A 22,606-nucleotide genomic window follows, 5' to 3' on the forward strand; every position below is an offset into this window, starting at 1 on the left:
TGTGTGCATGGCGTATGCCCAATACTTTGGAAATTTCTTTATTCACAACATACAAGCTTCTCTATAGCTATTTTGCTATGTGAATTTTCAATGATGTAGCCAACTTTAGGTTACACTCATCATATTTTACAAAGTAGTCGGTATATCACTCGGATTATGTTATTCAGGGATTCACACCGCATATGCTACATATTAATATCAAGTCGCTTGGTTGACTATAATTATCGAAACCACTCGGTTGGTTGGATTATTTATTCCTTGACTATATGCTTGGTTTGTTCAATTAACCACATAGTCGGGAGCTACACCTGTTAGGTGCATCTAATCGATGCACCTAACTTTATTTTTCAGCCCTCCACAGTCTTCTGATTTGGTAAAAGTACTCGGGAGACTATGGCAAAGATGATTGAAGCACTCGGCTTTGGAGTAATCTGGTTCGAGAGAAGATTATCTTTTCGACTGTGAAGGTCTCAGGGGCTACTGTGGAGATTATGGGTACCCCATACCCACACGGCATGGTTATCCGACTGGTTATAAGGGATAACTTATATCTATGGAATATGTAACAGATCATGACTTGGGTATTACGTTTCCTTGTATATTACGGAACGGCCTAAAGTCCTGGTTTGATAATATTGTAAAGTAGATTTAGGAAACCGATACCGTATCGGTTATGGTTTTATCTTGTAATCCTATCCTCCATCCTATATAAGGTGGGCAGGAGGCTCTCTAGGGGGCATGAGACAACTAGATCGTCAGATCTATACATACTCGGCGGATTCAAATCCCTAAACAGGAGTAGGGTATTACCTCTCATTGAGAGGGCCTAAACCTGTCTAAATCCTTTGTCTCCGCATCCATCCACTTTTAGGTTTCGTGCGCTACCCCTTTTTATTATTGCCGAATTCATGCTTCGACAAGTAGCTGTTTAAGACCAAAACCATTTAAAGAGTAAGTTTTCCAAACACAGCTAGTTTTGCAAAACTGCGAGTCTTCTGCATTTCAAATTAATTGTCTACTGGAAAGCATCTCAAGCCTATAAAGACACAGGATCGCGATATGGAATGTCTGTAGTACTCCAATCAATAGGCTAGACGAAACAACAGCCACAGACATATCATATGCAGTTGAGTAACATGGCCTCAATCCATCCCATTTATGCTTATTAAGCCATGCTCGCCTATTCATCGACCACTTTCAAAGATTGAACTTCTTCTGTGCATAGGAGACATCAGGATGTTCGGCACAGCTTTGTGTGCCAGATTCATGTCGAATTCGAGCGTGCCTCGTTTCAGCGTAATCTAAGGAAGCATCGTCAAATTAGTACACACTGCTGATTGCACTTCAATTGCTGCGGTTCATCAGTTGAGGATACTTGATGATGTTTAGCAGACATGAATACCACTCCAATACAGTGGGTGGAGTTGTGAAATTTGGTTGGCATCTTGGGATGAAAGGTAGGGTAGCTCACTCGATGTTTGCCAGATGAAGGTCCCTTGCATCTATGTGAGATGAAATTACGCATATATTACAGCAGGCTTGTTTACTCGTGTAATTTCTTATTTTTTTTAAAGAAGGGGGCACCTGGAATTAAGTTGCATCAACTTTTTTAGAAAGGAAAAAACATCTTGGTAACTTATCATCACTGACGGTTTTGAATAACGGCAAATTATAAGGCGTCTACTAAGGCATACTCTGCTATACGTAGTTGCAAACTAAAATATTCGAGCTTCACCTGATATTTTTCTTGACATTGCTAAATGTTTCATATCAAGAGATCAGTCTTTTACTGTACCAAGAAATGGTTGTTCGTGCGAGGTTGATCAACTATTGTATTAACATTTAAATTTTTCCATAGCAACACAGCAACGAACTTAATTGACCTTGTTCTACGGGTAGTTCTAATGGGCGATCGATCGCCCTACCTACCTGGTAGCGATCAGGTAGCCCCCCCTTCTCCCCCTCACTCCCTCCACCTGGTTTCCTTTTTTGATACCACATTACTTTCCTATTTTAGTAAATTTATGCATCTAAAGTTTATACACCTCAAGTTTACACATCTAACTTAGAGACCAAAAGTTTATAAGTCAAAAGTTTATACATCCAATTCAAATTTGAATTTGAATTCAAATATTTTTCATATATAGTATTTCTGTATATCTAAAGTTTATACACCTAAAGTTTATATACCCGATTCAAATTTGAATTTGAATTCAAATATTTTCTATATATATAGTATTTCTATACATCTAAAGTTTATAGATCCAAAGTTTATAAGTCAAAAGTTTACAATGCCCAATTCAAATTTGAATTTCAATTCAAATATTTTCTATATATATAGTATTTCTATACATCTAAAGTTTATAGATCCAAAGTTTATAAGTCAAAAGTTTATAGATCCAAAGACCTAAACTTTTGTTTTTCAAAAAATTTTGTGTGGTGTACTATAGTAGAAAGAGAAGAAGGGGAGGAGGAAGGGGGGAGAGGAGGGAGAAGTATATAGTATAGGAGAGAGGCAGGGGGGTGATCGCTAGGCGGATGGAGGAGGGATCACCCGCCCAATAGGAATTCCGTTGTTCTACTCCTTGTGTATATCGAGCTGAGGGACGAGGGCAACAATTAAAAACAGTGAAAAGTACAGAGAACAAGCATGAGTGTCTTTTATTATGCTTGGAGCTTATGGTAGGCAGGACGAGTTGGATGCTTGAATTCAACTATTTAAAAGGAAGACTGAAGACAGTGTTGCCCAACTAGTGCCAAGGAAAGAATTGTACATAAAGTATCTTTTACAGGGCACTCACTCTATTTTGAAACTAAAAACGAAACTAAGATTGACATATATATGGGGAAGCCTTCCAATCCAATCTATATATGTCAATCCAAACTAAAAACGATACAGATTGGATTGGAAGGCTCCAGGAGTCTGCGCTATTGTGCGAGATATGGCTACCATCTTAATTGACACTCTTACTGTACCATAGCAAAGCTTGACACTTGAGTGGTAGTGTGGTACGATACTCATGCTGTACCATAGTCTAGTGATACTCTAATCAACAGAAGCTAGCATGGTGATACTTGTGATCCTCCGATACACCACAACAACACTCGCAAATTTTCCTGATAATCCAATTGAACTATACGGTGATACTTATGATGGTTTACCTTTCTGTAGAAAATTTTCAGAACAATGATACATGTGTGTACACCATTCGCACAGGACGCGATGGAGTAAAAGAACTCAACAGAAGGGGAGAGGCATCACAAATATATCGATATCGCTTCATACATGGTCCACAAAAGGCGTTAGACTCAACATTCCCACACTATCGTTAGCACGCGCACATTGGGCCGGTCAGGCGGTGGCGGCGGCGCACGATGGCGTCCGGCCAGGCGATGGTGCTGGCCGCCTGTTGGCGTCCTGCCAGGCCGTGGCGGCGGTGCTCGTTGACGGTCGACTGGAGCGACGGTGGTGTGGGCGCTAGTGTTGGCCAAGGGAGGTTCCAGTGGAGGCGGCTCCGGTGATGTGCAGTCGTCGGTGTTGATGCTGCTAGGATGGGAGATAACGAGCGGTGGTGGTGTTGGGCAGTGATGGGGACTAGTCCTCCGTCTCTTACTCTGCCACCGGCGGTGACGGGCAGCGGTGAGGGCTAGACCTCCACCTGCGACGGCGGGTCAGCAGCATTGCGACGGTGGTCGATGGTTGGTTCGGCCATGGCAAATTGAGACGATGCTGACAAAGCTTCTTAGTGGCAGCGTTCTAGGGGCGGTGGCGACTCGGTGAGCTCCGGCGCCTAGTTCTGACCATGACCAGGCGAGGAGAGGACAGTGGATAGTGGTTAGTCACCGGTGTCTCAGTGATGGGGCTAGACTGATGGTGTGCGATCGCCATTGACTTTCCTCATGCAGATAAGGACGATGGCAACGGAGGCTCTTGATGAAGGCGTCCTAGAGGCGGCAGCTGTCACGTGAGTGTCGGCTTCAAGGTCTGGCTACGGATAGGTGTGAATGGCAATGGAGCATCTTCGGCAAGCTCATGGCAGTAAAGCAAGGTGTATATCATATTGGATGGTTCCACGATGCTCTAGGAGCTACGGTGAGTTCAATAGTTTCCGGAATACCGTGGTAGTGCGGCAAGAAGCTTCACGTGCACTATGGGCATTCAGAATGCTGCAGCCGCATATGGGGTTTTGGATGGTAATTAACGACGGATATCAGACATAGAAGTTGGTGTTTGAGTTCTATAGAGGCGGAGATGGTGTGGTGATGAGTAGCACGGACTAGTTTCATTTCTCCTCTTCCCTACTCTCGCGATGAGACAAATAGAAAAAGTCATCGATGAAGGATGAAGCTAAGTCTTCTAGCTTTTCTTTTTTTTATGTTTGCGTGTTTTGCTCTGTGTGAGGTTTGGAGTCTAAGAACTCGTGTATGTTTTTGGCTGTGTATATCCTTTGTGGATATAGAGGCCGGATTAATGAAAAATCCATTATCTAAAAATCGTTAGCAACGCGCCATAGCCCCACATTAACTATGGGGAACACCCAGCAATGTTTTTTCTTTTTGAAAATACCTTTGCAGTCTTGGTTAGTAGCCTTACACTAAACTATTGCTCCCTCCATCCCAATATAAAGTAGGAAAAAGTATGAATTATCCCCCTCAACAATTACGGTCGTCCGATTTTTAACCCTGAACTCCAAAACCAGTTATTTTTAACCCTGAACTTTACAAACCGGACAAATTACCCCCCTAGATCGATCCAGGGTGGTTTCGATCCTACGTGGACGCACACGTGGCAGTCCGGTCAGCCAAAACAAAAGAAAAATATATGGGACCCACTTGTCAGCCACAACAAATAAATATGGTGGGGCCCACTGTCAGCCCAATTCTCCACTTGTCCCCTTCCTCTTTGCCCCTTCCCGGTGAGCTCGCCGTCGATCTAGCCATCGATCTCGCCACCTCCATGGCTAGCTCGTACCGGCGGCCAACCAGCGCACACGCTCGCCATGGAGGAGGAACACGAGCACGCCCAGAATGGAGACGGAGACGAGAGAGGCGTCGCCACGCTCACGCTCGTCAACGGAGGACATCGCCATGCTGGAGACAGGGGTAGGGGAGAAGCGCGGGGCCGAGGGCGGAGACGGAGCGAGCTCGGGTGACCAACCTCCTCGACGTTGACCGTGGCACCACTTGACCCAGGGTGGCCGGCAGTAGCTCAGGTGGCCAGCGGTGGAGGTAGAGGCGGAGCAAGCTCGGTGGTAGGAGGCTGCGGCGGGGCGCGCAGGGACGGGCGGTGGATGGCGGCGCGCGAGGACGGGCGCGACAAGCGCTGCGGACAGCCGGGAGGCTGCGGTGGCGGTGGACGACGGCGTGGCACGCGCCTCCTCCTCGGCCTCTGCTGCGAGAAGTCTTGTGAGCTCGCCGGAGGTGGCGATGTTGACCTGGGCGTAGGGCCTCGTGGCGGTGACGCTTCCACCTGCCCGTCGTAGGCACGCCGCTGCCATTCACGGCGCCGGCAGGGAGAGTCGCGGAGGGAGCTGAAGACGGCGGCGGGCAGAGCCGCCTTGCCTCCTCTGCCACGACGCTGGCCTCCTCCGCCGCCGTCGCCTCGCCTCGCCTCCTTCGCCGTCGCCTCGCTTCCTCCGCCGCCGGTCAGGATCCGCCGCCTCCTTCTTGCTCGGCTCTCCCGAGGGCGCCGGATGAGGGAGAGAGAGAATGAGGAGGAGAGAGAACCTCGCCGCCCCTCAGCTGGCCTCCTCCGCTGCCGCCTCGCCTCCTCCGCGCCGTCTGCCGCCCGCCGTGCCACATCTCCCGCCGGCCCCCACACGCCGACCGCCCGTCCGCACGCCGCCGACGACGCCCACTGCCCGCTCACGCACACCCGAGAGAGAGAGGAGAGGGGAGGGGAGGGGGAAGAGTGGTAATGGCAGGTGGGCCCTATGTTTTATTTTATTTCATTTTGCTAATTGGATTTCCACGTCGGCGCCACATGTATGCCACGGAGAAAAACCGCTCAGGATTGAGTCTGGGGGTAATTCATCCGGTATCAATAGTTCGAGGTGTAATATGTCTGGTTTTGTGGTTCAGGGGGTAATTCATACTGTTGCAATAGTTCAGGGGGTAATTCGTACTTTTTCCTATAAATTACAACTTAGTACATATATGATATATCCTAAGTCTATGAATTTCAGCGAGCAGCTGTTCAAGTTCGTAGTCATATGATATAGCACGTATGTATTATGTTGCACTTATATTGGGATAACGGAAAATATGTTTTAGGTCAAATAATCTGGATGTGCAAAGCATAGTCTCCCCTTTGAAATGATTGGGATATTATAAAAATGGGTTAATTTGATCATGTTAATGCAAATATGACGGATCAGATAAATGCCATTACAAATCATCTATCTGTACCTGCCATTCAAATTCACACAAAATTTAACCCGTGCCACTACCATCATGTTTTCAATCCTATATCATTTTTTCCCTCCTTCCTCCGTTTGAGTCTGTCTGAGACCTCATCACCACGAGCTGGCTGCCGACGAGAGCTCGTATTGGTCTCTCCTCAACGCATGCCTCGACATTCTCCGGTGGGAGGGGCCACCAACGTTGAAGAGGGGAGGAGGCACACCCAGAGACGGTGGCGCGACAGACCGGCGGTGGAGGCTTACTACCTCTCACTCCCCTTTCATTGCGACCTAGCTCCAGGCCTCCAGCACGAGTGATGGTGGCAGGGAAAAGTGAAGGCCGCGGCGACGCAACGGAGGCGCGGGGATAGCAGTCGCGCCATGAACTGCTGTAGCCGGCGGCGCGAGGAAGGAGCATCTCTGAGAGTTTGCGGCGGTTGTCGGTGGGTCGGTGGAGGAGACGTCGCAGGGAATGGGGCAACCACAAGCAGCTGTGGGAGGTCATCAGTGGAGGCAGTAGCACACGGTTGCAGGGAAGTAGCAGCTCCACCTACAGTGTACGGTCGCTGGCGGAGGACGAGCTGGAGACAGCAGTGGACGATTTCGCCGGCCTAGATCGAGCCAGGGTTCGGGCGAACTGGAGATAGCCGGTGGCTTACTCCGTCCAGGATCTCAGGACCGTGTGTGTGTTTTCTTAATTTTGTTTTTCTGATTCCACTTGAGATTTCATTGGCCTACGAATTAAATTGGTTTGAGGTGTGTGGAACCTGCGCTTGCTCTTCGTGATGTATTCTGATTTTACCTCTTGTTCATCAATCCGTGCCCTTGCAAAGACAAGAGTCGCTCGCGGAGGAGACAGGGAGCGAAGGTACTCACCGGAGCAGCTCATCTCGGCAACGTTGCGGGTAAGGATTGGTGAGCGGAAGAGGTTGGTGTGGCCGGGGAGGAGGTAGTTGCAGGGCAGACCAAGCGGGCCGTTGCATGAGTGCCCACGCGAGGCGGTCGGCCATCGCTGGCTCGGACGCCATAGCGGCGGCCTCCTCGGTGTCGACGAGTGCGGCCATACACTTGGTGAATCCGAAGCAGGCCTCCTCCTCGCCGTCGCTGTAGCCGTGGAAGAGGTTGAAGTAGGAGTACTAGCAGAGCCCATTGCCGAGGAGGACCACTGTGCCATGCTGCTTAGTGGATCCGGAGGTGAGGATGGGGAAGAAGATGGAACTGACATGTGGGGCCCTGTCGACGGGGATGCCCATAGACCGGATATCACTACTACGAAAACTATCTTTCGTGGCAGCCATTTTAGATTTTTGCTGGCGGAATTTAGAGCCGCCAAAAACCAAAGGCCAGTGAAAATCAAGATCTTCGCTAGCGGCTGTCTTAAGGCAGTCGCCAGCAAAAATGTATTTTCGCTGGCGTCGGCTTAAGATAGCAGCCAGCGAAAAAAATCTTCGCTGGCTGCAGCCTTATGAGGACCGCCAGCAATAATCAAATTTTGCAGGCGGTTTATGCTATGCCAGCCGCCAGCGATAATCAATTTCGAGAAAAAAAAATTAAAATTAACCACATGCCAGATAACATCTAACCGCCAGCAAAAACATTCAGAAACCCGTTGTATTTTCAATTTTCAAACCCACATCAACAGCAGATTGAAATCCAGTCCACATTCACATCAACATCCAAATATCAACATACAAACATCAATTTCTCATAGCATCCAAATATGTATATCGATTTGTCACATAGCATTTTCAACATGCAAACATGATTGCTGGCGACCTTGGAGGTTGCTGCCGCCACCGTCTCCAACCATCGCTAGATCGGGGTGAGGGAGGAGAGGGAGAAGAAGGGTGGGAGGGTGTCGCCGGTCTCCAACCATCGCACCACCAGATCCGCCACCCGTCAACATCGTCGTCGCCGCCACAACCGCCGTGCGCCTAGAGGTTGGAGGGAGCCACGGCCCGATCCGCCGCCCGCGGCCCTGCAGCGGCCGGATCCGCCGCCCGCGGCCTTGCGGCGGCCGGATCCACCGAGCTCCGCCCACCCGAGCCCCTCCCGGCCGAGCGCCGCCGCGCCCGCGCCCCTCCCGGCCAAGCACCACCGCGCTCGAGCTCCGCCGCGCCCGAGCCCAAGCCCCTCCTGGCCGAGCGCCGCCGCGCCCGAGCTCCACCCGCCCGAGCTCCGCTCGCCCGAGAGCCGCCATCGCCTGTAGGGAGGGAGGAGGAGACGAAGGAGGAGGAGGAGGAGAGAAAGAGGGAGAGAGAGAGAGAGGCGCGCGGAGAAAATGAGGCAGTGCCGGCTGGGTACGTAGGATTTTAATGAGACTCGATTTTAATACCGCGCAAAACACTGTTCCTACCGCCAGCGAAAATAGGCTTATTTTTGCTGGCAGCCAACGTCATCACTCCTCCAGTGAAAATTGATGTTTTCGCTAGCGTCAAGTTAAGAGGGCCGCCAGCGAAAATACCATATCTTCGCTGGTGGCCAGCTTTAGACTACCGCCACAGATCATAGGTTTTCGCTGGTGGTCCATGTCCCCCCACCCTCCCTATTTTTTTTATGGCAGTTTTATCTCAGAGCCGCCAGCAAAAATTTTTCCCAAACGCCATGAAAAATCGTTTTCCTAGTAGTATACAAAGGGTACTGGGGTCCGTTGGTACGAGGATCTACGTAGTACGACATCAAGCAAACAGAGGACAAGGATTATACTGGTTCAGGCCCCTTAGTAGGTAATAGCCGTAATCTAGTTGATATGGGATTATATGATATAAATCACAGTTTACAAAGGGAATAGTGGAACTCGATGATACCGATAAGACTGTAGTCGAGTTGGTCCGACTAGATCTCGTGGCGACTTGGCTCCTGCGCGCTCCGGCTCCGTAGGCTGTGGTGGGTGTGTGGCGCTAAGATTCGATGCCTTAGGTCTTGCGTAGGCTACTATAGCATAAATCAAAATTTTCTATCGCATAAACCAGGAACCATGCAAGTGTTAGATCATAGATCATTACCACTCGACGCGCTGCGCAGCAGAAGAAGACATTGAGAAGTCGAAGGAACTCTCGCGAAGTAGCGCGCGTCGATGTAGAGGAAGTAGTTGATCGCACCGGCTCGACCTTCTCCTCCTCGGGCGTTCTCCTCGCTGTACTCCCACGCCGATCAGCACCGCAAACCAGCGGCGCCTCTACCGGTATCCACACATACAGGGACGGAACGCCACGCGCAGATGTGCTAGCACCCGCGCGTGGCTAGGGTTTTGCTCGGGGAGGGAAGTGACGGCTAGGGTTTCTCACGTGATGCAATGCCTCCGCCAGTCACACCCCTCACGAATATATAGGATCCATCACTCGGGCCTCCAAGGCCCGTAGGACTCCTATTCGGATCCCTATCCGAATTAAGCTCATATTGGATCGCTATCCAATCCCCTTATTTCGGCCCATTAAGCGTGCGACCCTGTAGGTTCATATATACTCGGCTGTAACCCAAAAACTCCTTTTCGGTCCACGTGTCAGTAGCGGCCCCTAGCAGAACGTATTGATCCACCGGGCATACATAAAGATCATATTTGCTAAACCTCTAGTGTATACTTGTATGAACCCCTTTGCCTCACGATTATCAATTAAGCTCAAGGCTAGATATGTGCCATCCTCTAATAGCTCAATCATTCACTCGAACCTGTTGATGGATTATATAACTTGTGATTAACTCCTCAATCACCTTTGGCATGGCTATGCACTTCCATAATCTACAACATCGAGGGGCCCAGAGATATCTCTCTATAGGAGGGGCAAATCCCATCTTGATTATTCATTTCCCACTACATGTTTCATAGCATACCCGAAAACTACTTTTATAACTACCCAATTACGGAGTAGCGTTTAGCAGTCCCTAAGTAAGCTACTACACATGTTGAGAACCATGATAATCTCAGGTCTAAGGATTCAACATCAACACTCAATGAGATCACTGATGACACAATACATATGGCTCTTGTAGTGTCTCATGTTGGGTCTATCCAACAACATGTTCACCAACATGTGTCCACATTATTAATTTGGTATCTCTATACCATGATCCATGAGACATGATCATCAATTAATACATGTGCTGATCATATAAACATATTTGTTCCACATATGATATTTGATCAGGGATCCTTTAGAAATAGTAACAAACAACATAAAGAGTCTCATAAAAGAATCACATATTCATTAACCAATAAGGAGTTATCTATTTCAAGGAAAAATGTCGGATAAATATGTAAACATAGTATGTGATACAATCATCTCTTTGATTGCCTCTAGGGCATATCACTAACAGTCTCCCACTTGCACTAGAGTCAATCATGAATGTATCTTACACCCATTGCCCTAGTGTGTGCCTCATGCTTAGGTTGAGGGAGTGGCTTTGTCAACGGATCTGCAACATTCAATTCCGTATGTATTTTGCATATCTTCACAACTCCTCTTCCCACTATCTCGCGAATGAGGTCATACCGCCATAAAATGTGTTTGGACTTTTGATGCGATCTAGGCTCCTTGGCTTGCGCAATGGCACCACTATTATCGCAATAGAGGTCCATAGGGCTAGAAGCACTAGTCATCACACCAAGTTGAGAAACGAATTTCTTTATCCAAACAGCCTTCTTTGCTGCTTCAGAAGCGGCAATGTATTCGGCTTCTGTTGTAGAATCAGCCACTGTATCTTGCTTGGAACTCTTCCAACTCACAGCGCCTCCATTTAGGCAGAACACAAATCCAAACTGCGATCTAAAATCATCTTTGTCGGTTTGGAAGCTTGCGTCAGTGTAACCATTTACAACGAGCTCTTCCTGTCCTCCATAGACTAGGAACATATCCTTAGTTCTTCTCAAGTACTTCAGGATATTCTTTACAGCTATCCAGTGACTCTCATCTGGATCTGATTGGTATCGGCTTGTTGCACTAAGTGCATATAAAACATTTGGACATGTACATAGCAGAGCATACATAATGGATCCGATTGCCGAGGCATATGAAATCACACTCATCTTGTTTCGCTCATCAGTCATTTGAGGACACTGATTCTTGCCAAGATTAATGCCATGTGACATCGGTAAGAAACATTTCTTAGAATCTTGCATGTTGAACATCTTCAACACCTTGTCAATGTATATACTCTGGCTTAATCCAATTAGCCTCTTTAATCTATCTCTATAGATCCTTATGCCCAGAATATATGCTGCTTCCCCTAAGTCCTTCATTGAAAAACTATTTTTCAACGATGTCTTAATGGATTCAAGCATAGGAATATCATTCCCAATCAATAATATGTCATCTATATATAGGACAAGGCTCTTCTTCATTTTTGACAAAGCCCAACGCCTTGACTACTTCGTCAAAACGAATATTCCAACTCCGAGATGCTTGCTTCAACCCATAAATGGATTTCTGCAATTTGCATATCTTTTTTGCTGACTGTGGATCAACAAATCCCTTGGGTTGTGTCATGTACACATCCTCATCGAGATTTCCATTGAATAAAGCTGTTTTGATATCCATTTGCCATATCTCATAATCGAAATAGGTAGTTATCGCTAAAACAATCTGAATAGATTTTAGCATGGCGACTGGCGAGAAAGTTTCATCATAATCAACACCTTGAATTTGTCTGAAACCTTTCGCCACCAATCGTGCCTTGTAGATGTGAACATTTCCATCTACATCTGTCTTTTTCTTAAAGACCCATTTGCACTCAATGGCTTTTACACCATCAGGTGGATCAACCAAGTTCCAAACATGATTGACATGCATGGATTCTATTTCGGATTTCATGGCTCCAAGTCCCACCATTGCTTCCTCATAGGTAGTTGGTTCATCGTTTTCTAACAACAATATATCACGTTGTCCTGTAGTTAATAACACATACCTCGCAGGTGTACACCATATTCTTTCGGACCTTCGTGAAGCTGGTGCTTCCACAACTGGTTCAATAACAACTTGTTCAACCTGTTGAACAACATCTTGCTCAGTTTGTGGTTGTGTGGACGTTGAAGCGTTTTTCAGTGTTTCCTGAATTTCTTCAAGTCGCACCATGCTCCCACTATCCTTTCTTGAAATAAACTCTTTTTCCAAGAAAACACCGTGTCGGGCGACAAACACTTTGCCCTCTTCCCGATTATAAAAATAATATCCTTTCGTTTCCTTAGGATACCCCACAAAGAAGCATTTATCTGATTTAGGTGTGAGTTTGTCCGATTGCAAACGTTTTACATAGTCCTCACAGCCCCAAATCTTTAGGAAAGACAAACTGGGACACTTCCCTGTCCATATCTCATATGGTGTCTTATCCACTGATTTTGATGGAACCTTGTTTAGTGTGAACGCAGCTGTCTCTAGACCGTAACCCCAAAAGCTTAGCGGCAGATCAGTTTGGCTCATCATTGATCGCACCATGTCTAACAATGTACGATTCCTCCGTTCAGACACCCTATTCCACTGAGGCGTTCCTGGTGGAGCGAGTTGTGGAACAATTCCACACTCCTTTAGATGATTGCCAAATTGAAGGCTCAAGTACTCTCCACCACGATCAGATCATAGATACTTGATTATCTTGCCCAAATGATTTTGTACCTCATTCTGAAATTCCTTGAACTTTTCAAAGGACTCAGACTTATGCCTCATTAAGTAGACATAACCATATCTACTAAAGTCATCGGTAAAGGTAATAAACTACTCAAAACCACCTCTGGCAGTTGAGCTCATTGGTCCACATACATCAGTATGTACTAGTCCCAATAGTTCACTTGCCCTTTCACTTTGACCCGTGAAAGGTGCCTTTGTCAGTTTGCCAAGTAAACAAGATTAACATGTCTCAAATGATTCAAAATCAAACGAGTGTAGAAGTCCATCTCTATGAAGCTTCTCCGTGCGTTTCTCATTTATATGACCCAAGCGACAATGCCAAATAAAAGTGGGATTCAAATCATTAGGACGTTGCCTTTTTGCATTAATGTTATAGACTGAACATCCATCAAGATTCACAATGTATAAGCCATTCATCATGGGTGCATGGAAATAGAAAATGTCATTATAATAGACTGAACAACCATTGTCCACAGATCTAAAACCATAACCCTCTGCTTGCAAACAAGAAGCAGAGATAACGTTCTTACACAAAGCTGGAATGCAATAACAATTATTTAACTCCAAAATTAATCCTGACGGTAAAGATAATGGCATAGTGCCAACTGCAACAGCAGCAACTCTTGCTCCATTGCCCACGCGAATGTCCACTTCGCCTCTTGCTAAGCTCCTACTTCTTTTTAGCCCCTACAACGATTTGCATATGTGAGCAACTGACTCGGTATCAAATACCCAAGAATCAGTAGAGGAAGTAGCAAGATTAATTTCTATAACATTAATACCTGAGGTGGAACTCTTTCCATCCCGCTGCTTCTGCTTGAGCTGCTCTAGGTATTTCTTACAATTTCTCTTCCAATGACCTGTCTCCTTGCAAAAGAAGCACTCTGCATCCTTAGCGGGCCCTGTCTTTTGAACCTTCGTCTTAGAGTTGCTAGTACTCGTGATCTCATCAGAGTTTAGCTTTCTCTTTTGACCACTCTTCTTGTTGTTGGGCTTGCTCTTATGCATAACCATCACATGGTTAGAGTTTTTCTTAATGCTTTTCTCGGCAGTCTTTAGCATCCCATGCAATTCTGCCAAGGTCTTGTTCAGGTTGTTCATGTTGAAATTCATTATGAACGGCTCAAAGCTGGGAGGGAGCGACTGGAGAATCAAATCAGTAGCCAACTCTCGGCTAAGGGGAAAGCCAAGCTTATCCAGACTCTCGGTGTAACCAATCATTTTGATCACATGTGGGCTCACTAGATTACCTTCTGCAAGCCTGCACGCAAACAAGGACTTTTAGGTATTAAACCTCTCAGCTCTTGCTTGGTCCTCAAACATGTTACATAGTCCCGTGATTATCGTATGAGCATCCAATGCCTCATATTGCCTTTGAAGCTCAGGGGACATAGTAGCAAGCATGAGATAGCTTATATGAAAGTATTCATTGCATCGCCTTTCATGCTCCCTACGTTGAGCAGCAGGAGCATTGTTGGGCAAGTCAGCTGGAAAAGGTTGTGTAAGCACAAACTCTTTGTGCTCTTGCCTGAGAACAATTCTCAGGTTGCGATACCAATCCACGAAGTTTGTTCTAGTCAACTTCTTTTTCTCAAGAATAGACCGCAAGTTAAAATTGGATGGTGCAGGAGCTGCCATGATCTACAATAGAAATATATGTATGCAAAATCAGCACCATGTTTACATTTAACCTTTCATTAAACAATTTAACAAAAGATACTCCCACTATGTATTGCGAAACAAAATTCCCTTTAGTAACATAGTGAGTCAAGATCCTCATTTTATTAGTGTCTAGTGAGCTTTGGCATCACAGCTAGACAACTATCAAAATAGGTAAGCAACACCTTACTAATCACATCATATATGACTCTTGTGTTGTTGGGGTGACATCTCCATGTCCAACCCAACCTATGCCCCAAGGTCCAAAACTATTTTGATAACCTTGTGAAGTAAACCAATAATCTCCGCACATAGATGTCCGACATCTATCCTATTTTATCATGATAAAAAGTGACACTTTGCTATGGCAAACCCATCACTTATGATCACAACTGTAATAGGTGCAATTATTGGAAGAGCATAAATTACACTTAATTTTTCTGAGGGAATCTATCCTACCATGTCATATCAAATATACAACAACAATAAACTAAGATAGATATAAAAACCCCAAGCGAAATCTAAGGGGCAACGCACACGCGGTCCCGCGGGTTTCAGGGCAGCGCCCTGAAAAGGTCACGGGGTACATAGATCTCATCTACGATTCGCCATGTGAAAACCTTAACAGCGTAATCAAATTATGCCGAAACCGAGTCAATCTCATTGGCTCGTTTTTCTCATTGGCGTGCGGTTCCAGTGGACATTGGACTATCCGATGAACACAATCGCGCTCGGCCTTGGTGTGTACTAGACATTCCAATGAAGTCACCAACACACATACCGATTGATCTTATCAACCCATGCGGCTATCAGTTCATCTCATGTTCCGATCACCTAAGAACACATATACAACATAATAGATCTCATCTACTACATCCGCATATCAATTATATGCAATGATCTAGATCATAAACTATACAAGGCGGCTCTAATACCACTGTTGGGATACGCATTGTCAACGATAGCATAAATCAAAATTTTCTATCGTGTAAACCAGGAACCATGAAGTGTTAGATCATAGATCGTTACCACTCGACGCGCTGCGCAGCGGAAGAAGACGCTGAGAAGCCGAAGGAATTCTTGCGAAGTAGCGCGCGTCGATGTAGAGGAAGTAGTCGATCGCACCGGCTCGACCTTCTCCTCCTCGTGTGTTCTCCTCGCCGTACTCCCACGCCGATCAGCACCACAAACCAGTGGCGCCTCTACCGGTATCCACACATACAGGGACGGAACGCCACGTGCAAATGTGCTAGCACCTGCGCGCGGCTAGGGTTTTGCTCGGGGAGGGAAGTGACGGCTAGGGTTTCTCACGTGATGCAATGTCTCCGCCGGTCACAGCCCTCACCAATATATAGGATCCATCACTCGGGCCTCCAAGGCCCGTAGGACTCATATTCGGATCCCTATCCGAATTAAGCTCATATTGGATCTCTATCCAATCCCCTTATTCTGGCCCATTAAGCGTACGACCCTGTAGGTTCATATATACTCGGCTGTAACCCGAAAACTCCTTTTCGGTCCACGCGTCAACAGCGGCCCTAGCATAACGTATTGACCCACCGGGCATACATAAAAATCATATCGGCTGAACCTCTAGTGTATACTTGTATGAACCCCTTTGCCTCACGATTATCTATTAAGCTCAAGGCCAGATATATGCCATCCTCTAATAGCTGAATCATTCACTCGAACCTGTTGATGGATTATATAACTTGTGATTGACTCGTCAATCACCTTTGGCATGGCCATGCACTTCCATAATCTACAACATCGAGGGGCCCAGAGATATTTCTCCATAGGAGGGGCAAATCTTATCTTGATTATTCATATCCCACTACATGTTTCATAGCATACCTGAAAACTACTTTTATAACTATCTAATTACGGAGTAGCGTTTAGCAGTCCCTAAGTAAGCTACTACACATGTTGAGAATCACGATAATCTCAGGTCTAAGGATTCAACACCAACAGTCAATGAGATTACTGATGACACAACACAAATGGCTCTTGCAGTGTCTCATGTTGGGTCTATCCAACAACATGTTCACCAACATGTGTGCACATTATTAATTTGGTATCTCTATACCATGATCCATGAGACATGATCATCAATTAATACATGAGCTGATCATATAGACATATTTGTTCTACATATGATATTTGATCAGGCATCCTTTAGAAATAGTAACAAACAACATAAAGAGTCTCATGAAAGAATCACATATTCATTAACCAATAAGGAGTTATCTATTTCAAGGAACAATGTCGGATAAATATGTAAACATAGTATGTGATACAATCATCTCTATGATTGTCTTTAGGGCATATCACTAACAGCCACCGCCAGCTTCTCATGGCATGAAGCTAGCTAGCAGGCAATGGAAGCCACTGGGATGCAGCTGACGCACTCATCTTCCTTTTCTCCCCACCTTCGTTGCTCCCGGACTTCCATTAGAGCCTCGTCGTGCATGTCGCCTCGCTTTGACGCCAACCTCGCCAAATCTGCCCCGCCGCCGCGGCATCGCTTCCTTCCATGGCAGCCTCGATGAGCCATCGGGCTGTAATTTACAGATGCCGAGGAACCCATCCGCCCACCCATTTTGGCCCACACGAAGAGCTGCTCCACCATTGCTGTGGGGAGGTCCACCCCGCCACATGTAGGCCATGGCAACTAGCCGACTTAGAGCGAGAGAGCACACCAGTGGCAAGCAGTTGGTGGTGACCATGGCACGCGGTGGCCGCCAGCGCACAGGATGAGGAGATCGAGCGTCGCTGTCAACAGCATGTCTAGACCATGACATGGTGGCTAGTGCAAGGTTCTTCCGTCATCGAAGCTCTACAGTGGCATCCTAGGGAACCCCTGTTTAACCTTGACAATTTATCGAATCCCATTTGAATGACGGCATGTTAGTGAAGCTAGTTTTTTTTCAATTACATATATGCAAATTTTTTTGACTATATATTCATCAAGTAATGAGAAACCATAAAACACTAGTACAGATCCTCCCATCAGTGAAGGCCTCTCACATAACTGGGTTTTGTGTTCCGTCACTCCAGATTTGCCCGAGACATGCACCTAAGGAGAAAATCGCAATCGGGCCGAAATAAACACCGACGTAGATCAACTCGTACAGATATAATTGAGTTGCATATATCAAGTGCCCATCACCGATGAGACTCATCTGTGACGGGCCTACGTTTAGGCCCGATTGAGATTATCTCTACAATCTTTGTCGGGCCCAACACTTAAGCCCGCAATGGATAAGTATCATCGGTGACGGGCGACAAACACGTCCCGATTGACATAAATTTAAGGCCTATCGCCAATGAGCAGTTATCGATGACGGGCTTATTAGTATGCCCGTTTGAGATAACTGAACGCCCGTGACCAATGTTCTTTCATTGGCCGTTACTGATATCTGTTGTACACTACAAATACTCCACCCCATTGTTCTCTGAAGTTATCCCACTGTTCACTATTTTGGTGAGAGATTGAAGGGGGTGAGTTTTTGTGTATTTTTCCAAGAAAAACAGAAAATTCATAAAGTCAGTGAAGAATACTAATCAATTCTCATTAATTTAGTAATACTTATCCTATAAGATGTTTCTCTAATATTTTTTCATTTTTGCATTGATGAAACGAAGTTGGATATATGGGAAGACTGTGAAACGTCATAGCAAGGAGTATAGAAATGGTGTATTAAATTTTATAAATGCAGCGGAGGAGAATAGGAAAAGAAGAAACAGCGATTACATGTGTTGTCCATGTGTAGATTGCAAGAATGAGAATATGTTTGATAGCAGAGTGGACATACACAGTCATATGATACAACGAGGATTCATGGAGGGCTACGCATGTTGGGTGAAGCGTGGAGAGCAAGAAGTTACTTCTGCAGACAGAAGTGGTGCAAAAAATCAGGAAGAAGAAGATGAGCATGACATGTTTGTACCTTCTCCATTGGGCGGTGAAATGGTTGATGTGGATCACGATCTGCTGCAAGACATGTTACGTGACGTTGAGGACCCAGCTTACAACAAGAGAGATTCTATGAAGTTCAGAAGGTTGGTCAGTGACTCGGAGACACCTCTATACGCTGGATGTAGGGCAAAACACACCAAATTGTCAGCTACCTTGGACCTAATGAAGCTGAAGGCAAGTAGTGGATGGACAGACAAGAGTTTCACACAAATTTTGGGAATATTGAAGGCCATGCTTCCTGATGATATCCTAACCAACCGGACAAGGAATTGGGCAAGGGCAAGGGTGAAGAAGAATAGCGACGGAACACTTACGTTCCCAAATGCCGAAGATCAAGCAGTGTATCAGAAAATTGTAAGTTCAACACATCGCATATGTTCAATTTGTGTTTGTGTCTATCGTAGTGTCGACTTAACCTGGCCTTAATTGTGCGGCAAGTTGACCTTACTGCCTAGAGACAGTTCTCACAAGAGGTCTCCTCACAAAGATGGGATGATGACATCCTCACGGTAGCGTTGGGAAACGAAGAACACCGTGGATGGATAAGCGGCATTGGCTCCGATATTCCATGGAAGCATGGGTTTCCCCAATACGCGTGGCAGTACAAGAAGAACAAACTGACAAAGGCGGAGAAAGATGCACGCCTCAAGGAACAACTTATGGAGGACATCAAAGCTGAGCTAAGCTCTGAATTCGATGAGAAGTTGTTATGGGTGGAGGCACGCATCAGGGGTGAGCACTAGCAAGGGAACGTCGACCCCGCCGAGGCTCCCACGGAAAGGCGTAGCAGCTGCGCATCAACTGAAGCGGCGGAAGAACAACCACCAGTCCCTACCACAGTGGACCACACAATGGTAAAACCAACAAATAAAGCATATGTTGTCTTAGCTCATCAATATGTTATGACATATTCTAAGAACATGTACGAATCTATCACAGGGTCCCATAGAGTGCACCCTAGTTGTTAGGGTGACACAAGCATTTACACTTCCTGCCGCCGAGGGTCTTGCGTTCAAGCCTACACCGAAAACCCGAGTTCATCGGGCGTAGTTGATGGCCAGGCATGCTAAAGTACAAGTGGACTTAGTCAAGCCTGAATGGGTAGGCTCCACTCTGACGCATCCACCAAACGACGAGGTTTTGACCCTAGAGTTGCAGATGGGACCTTTATCCAATGGCCCAAGCATAACATTCAGATAAAATATAAGTCCTAGGCCAACACCAAGTACTAGACCCACTACAACTCTTATATCTGCCCCTCCTGCCATTGAAGAAGGAGATGAAGATCTCCAATTGTAATATGATACAGATTTTGGGGATGAGGGTTTGGAAGTCGACAGCATGGCGCACTTTCCCCCTCCTGCCAAAAAGAGAAAGAAGGCCCAATCTTCTCCACCACAGCATGAAACAAAAAAGAAAGCTGTTGGGAGGGGGAGAGGAAGAGGAAAGGTAGAAGCCTCGCTTCTGGTTCCCAATAAGCCAAATCTTAGCAAGGCACCATCAGCTCGTCCCATGGCTCCGACCGACTTCACATTAGGCATGCCACTGGTCGGAGACGACATGTTAGCGAAGATGGGCCCTGCTTGCAAGGAGTTGCACGAGTACTACATGGAGAAGTCCAACACAAGGAGGAAGCATAGAGAGACCTGCATGACGGGCCATCACGATAGACAGCCGTTCCTTGGGCCTCCAGGCTTTATTGCTGTTGGTATTTCTTAATGTCACAGATAAAATCCGCAAGTGCACGGAAGATACCGATGTAGCACTTCACCCGGGAGTATTCTAAGGAATAGATTTCCACAGGAACTTGTGTGTCATCTCTTCACTAGGTTCATCCAAGGACACAAAGCTAAGGTAGGCTAGGGGTAGAGAGGATTTACTAGTGAGAGATAGTGTCTATAGAAAGCTCAGTATAATCCTAACGCGGTACTTTGGGCGCTGGCCAGTCCGCTACTCCCAGATATGGCTCTACAAAGTACCCAGATAGGGATGACTTTAGTGTTTTGAGGGCTATCACCACCTCTACACCTACCTCAAACATACTGTGGGATATGAAGCAAACACCGAAAATTAACTACCCAGACACCACATCTACGAAGTTTAATAACTACTTTAATGTTAGCTAAACACTAAAGCAACCACTATACTTTATTGGATTATAGTGATCAGTGACCCCATAAGTTGATTAGGAACTAACCAAGAGGTAACTCTCACAGAATAAATATTAATTACTCCCAATGATATTTCGATTAAAGTAGAGTACTTAACAGAGTGAAAGAAATAAGAAAAGGATTACCGACAACTCCGGAATTCCTCCGACTTCCTCTACTCTACTCTCTCTCTAATTTTAGTATACAATATAGTACAATAGCGCCTCTTATAATTCAGCTCAAGCTTCAAGTGTGTGTTGAAAGTGAAGTGAAAAACTCCTTTTATAGGGCAAGTATGATGATTATAACGATGCAAAATGTCTGAATTGCCCCGCTGTTGACGGTCGTTATCGACCAGTTTCGACCATCAAACCATGTGAAGAATGGTTGCACGTTGTTGCGAGAAATCGGTACAAGTAAGAGAGGACCTCGAGTTAAGTACCGTGAACTACAGGGTTAAACTCTATTGTTTCCTATGCAAGAGACTATAAAATGTAAACGCCTATAACCAAAAGAGTTGGAATGGAATGCATCAAGAATACTAAGAGTACGGAATAGCTGTTTCTGGCCCTCCTAGAAGATAGTACCCCATATGCATATGGTTTTCTTCTAGCATGACTTTCTCTTTATGGAGACAACTCTTCCCGTTAAGATATAACAGAAAAATAGTTTTGTTGCTGCTGACTTGCTAAAGTATATACATAGAGTTCTCTACATTGGTGTTCACCCTATCATGCAATCGGAAACGGCTGGTTAATTTCCATTATTTTTCCTAAATAAGAAAAGATCATGCCGCTATTTTTTTCATTCCAAGGTGTTTTGAGTGTCGTAAATGGGCTATACATGTTAGACTGTTAGCAAAAATGTAATTTGTTTCAAATTAGTACTTAGAATTGTAATATGTGTAGGATATACTTAGAGTCATAGTCTACTCTAGGTTATCCCTTCTTTCTATAAAGTTAAGACCCAAAGCTAAGATTTGGTTAAGCCACGTCATCATTTAATTGTCAGCCGTTGGATTACATCTGAGCGGTCCTCATTGCGTTTTCGTAGCACGTCCTCGGTCCCTTCGCTCGCCCCCCACTGCATCGCCTTCCATACCAGACCCCACGGCTATTTGCCTCCCCCCAGCCTCTTCGCCTATTCGCCTCCTCCCCGGCCCTGGCAACAATGACAACGGCGGCGACGGACTCTGTCGATGACGACAGTGACGGCGGCGGTTGCGGACGAGTGTGGCGACGAGGGCAGCAGCGGCGGCGAAGGTCGCGGACGAGGACGGCGGCGATCGAGGGCAGCGGCAGACGCGGAAGAGGGAGGCAGCAGCATTTGAGGGCGGCAGTGGACGCGGACGAGGGCAGCAGTGTTGGTCACGGCGAACGAGGGCTACAGCGCCGGTCCTTGGCATATTTGGTACTAATATGTTCTGTGATTTATCTGTTTTGCAGCTCTGATGTGTAGATGAGTAGCATATGACTCTCCGTCGCAAATCGATAATGCCTATTGCCTGTGATTCTCCCGCATGTCTAGCCGAATAATTGCATCCTTCCTCACGAGCATGGTGCAGCGCCACCAAGTCTCTCTCATCAAATCCAGGAAACTGCAAGGCATCAACTGTGGCAATTAAATCAATTATCAATTCCATCAGCACACTTGAGTTTTCTCAGAAATCGATTTCTTCAACCTGCATCCGGTTCCTGGCCACAGATGTCTTCTCACAGTGTTTGGGTATGACTTGAGGACTTTATCTTCATGTTTCCTTTTTCTCATGTTTGGGCCCACCCGTCATCCCCTTCCTCCCGC

Source organism: Oryza glaberrima, chromosome 12, assembly GCF_000147395.1.
Source record: "Oryza glaberrima chromosome 12, OglaRS2, whole genome shotgun sequence".
Taxonomy (NCBI): domain Eukaryota; kingdom Viridiplantae; phylum Streptophyta; class Magnoliopsida; order Poales; family Poaceae; genus Oryza; species Oryza glaberrima.